Below are 3,163 nucleotides of genomic sequence, written 5' to 3' on the forward strand. Positions count from 1 at the left end.
ATGTTCGATCGAGATGACATCAATTTGATTGTTGTAATCAGTTAGAAATATTTTTGTTTTCAGATATCTTATTTTGTACTGATGTTTGTTGTGAACCTCGTTATAACAAAAACTTAATGATATATAATGATTGAAGGTTACAGAAATACAATGTTACAAAAAACTTAAGACCCAAATGATGCTCCTCGATTGGGACAGTTGTTCTTGTTGTGTCCTGGTTGACGACAGATACTACATAATCTTATCATTTTATCTGTGGAATCCATTTCTGTCCTGATACATGTGCTGTTTGGCCTTCCTTTTTTCTTTCTACGCATCTCGTCGTTGTGCCAAACTATATCACCTTCATATGGAGGCCAGTATTCCTCCATTGGTAATACCGAGAAGCTTTGATTATATACATTCATGACGCTGACGGCCTTGTACACATCAGATAAATGGTTGTAAGCGTCTTGACGAGTATAAGCGCATGCTGCAATGACATGGGAGTAAGGAATGCGGAAGGCCTAGAATTTTCCATAATCGCACCAACTTATGTTTAGTCTAACATCGTAGGCTAAATTTGGTCTCCCCTCGTTGTGGTCCATTGTTTCCTGGAGGCTGAAATTTTGCCTATGACGGTCAAAGACTGTTACAGCGTGTGTGCTAGCTTTGATGCTCTCCTCTTTCATGACCTTCATGCAATACTCACTGAATACTTGCCCAGACATTAACACCGCACTCCATCTTTCACTTCTGGTTGCGAATGTAGAAGCCAACCTATAATAGGTCGATCTTACCAAGGCGGTTATCGGCAAATTTCAAATTCCTTTGAATACCCCGTTCATGCATTCCACAAGGTTCGTTGTCATGTGTCCCCATCGACAACCTCTGTCAAATGCCCTTGTCCACAGCTCTACTGGTATGTTATTTAGCCATCTCCATGCGTCTTTATTAGACAGTCTAATTTCATCACGATAATATTGAAATGACGGTTGAGTTAGAGCATACCCAACATTCACCACCTTCTTGCGAAGCTTCTTATCTTTTATAGCACGCATGAAGTTTTGTGCAATGTGTCTGATGCAATAGACATGGGTAGAAGGAGGATCATGTCATCCGTTGTCATGGTTGTTGTAGGCACTCTCAATGGTAGCATGTCTATCAGAAATCAAACAGAGATTGGCTTGTGGAGCCACATGCATTCTGAGATGTCGAAGAAAGAAACCCCATCCACCAGCCGTTTCACCTTCAACCAGAGCAAAGGCAATGGGAAAGACATTGTTGTTGTCGTCTTGTGCAACCTCCATGAGCAAAGTACCCTTGTATTTTCCGTATAACCAAGTGCCATCAATTTGAATAATAGGTTTGCAGAATGCGAAACCTTTGATGCACAGTTCAAATGCCCAAAAGAGACGGTGAAAGATTATATTACCTGTAGCACAGGTTCCGTCTGGCATCATCGTTGGCAATGTCTCCATAATTGCCACAGTTCCTGGGACATATGTTTTTAGTGCCCATAAAAACCGTGGCAATTCCTTGTATGAATCCTCCCAGTTACGGAATACTTATTCAACAGCCTTTGTCCTTGCAATCCAGACTTTCTTGTAAGATGGAGTATAATTATATGTTGTTCTGAAATGGGATATAGTTATACTCACCTTCACTGATGGGTCTTTATTAACCAATGGCAGAATGTCTTGACATATCAACGCAGCGCTTAGTTTACGGTGATCTTGTTCAACGTTAGTTGCAATGCAACTGTGAGGTGGGTCTATTGAAGCGATATCCCAAGAGTCGTTTTTCTTTTTATAAGACGCGGCCAAACGAAACTTACAAAGCATGTTACGACATTCGATAACATACCTTCTAAAATCAGTGCGTTTCACTATAAAATCAACAGAGTTGTTCATGTGGAATTTTTTGATAGCTAGAACACATTCTTCTTTGGTACGAAACATGTCTCCCACCTTTTATTCGCCTTCTGATCTCGGATACGGATTATAGAAAACATTGTTGGATGTTTCATCGTCGTGCAGATCCATATTTGTCATATGTTGAAGCGGATTATAGACATAACTAGGAGGTATTGATGGTGGTTGATCATCATCTTCAATGTCGTTGTTCAGCATGTGATCAACCTGTATCTCAGTCTCCTCTTCTTCTTCATCAACGACGTCCACTTCTGCTTCTGCTTCTGGGTTGACGTCATCTGACCATTGTGGATCAAATTCACTATATTCATTCTGACTGGTTATTTGAGACTGCTGAGATGGTATACATGGTTGAAGAGTAATGTAGAACTCAATACAGTTGCAGCCTGGATGTTCATGACTAACAAACATGTATTCAACATCTTCATCGTCTCGTACCTTAAGGGGGAAAAACTTGCATTGACTATTCTAAAAAAATATTAGATTTTGATACGTGATCTTTGACACAATACCCGATCCTATACAGGATTGTATTCTTTTTTTTCAAATGCAAGAAGGTTGCATTTCTCTTGATTGTGAGTCTAATGGTATCAGTGTTTCGAAAATAAAAACCATATAACTCAGACTCGTATGTTTCACCGTTGCAATGAACGTTGACACTGTATTTTGGTGAAGATGACATTCTGCAAATGAAAACTATTTTCTTGCTGCAAATGAATGTGAGTGAGGTGTCTTGGATGTTGATAGGAAGACACTAAAATAGGGGAGTGAAGTGTCTCACATGCTAGCTAGTTCGAAGTGACGTGTCGCACATGCAAGCTACTCCGAAATGATGTGTAAACCATGCAAGCTACTAAGAAGTGACATGTTCAGCATGCAAGAGAGAGGACAGCCACGTGTCAGGCATACAAACACACACTCCAAATGAATTGGTGCCTCCATTCATTCCTTGCACATGGGCGCCAATCCATTTGGCGACACCTTGTCAAAGCATGCATGCAGACCTCGAAACCAAGCAATCAGACCTAGGTATTGCATGCATGTCCCTATGGAGGCGCCAATTTGAATGGAAACACCTCTTAAAAGTTGTACATGGTCGCCAATTCAATTAGAGACACCATGCAAACACAACTTTTCATGCTCCCATTCATTTGCCTATAAATACATCCACTCCATCAACACTTCTTCCACACCATCACTCTCACTACTCCTTCTACAATACTGCTTCTACAATTTCATCTACAACAACT

This window comes from Lathyrus oleraceus, chromosome 6 (genome assembly GCF_024323335.1).
Source record: "Lathyrus oleraceus cultivar Zhongwan6 chromosome 6, CAAS_Psat_ZW6_1.0, whole genome shotgun sequence".
In the NCBI taxonomy this organism is placed as follows: domain Eukaryota; kingdom Viridiplantae; phylum Streptophyta; class Magnoliopsida; order Fabales; family Fabaceae; genus Lathyrus; species Lathyrus oleraceus.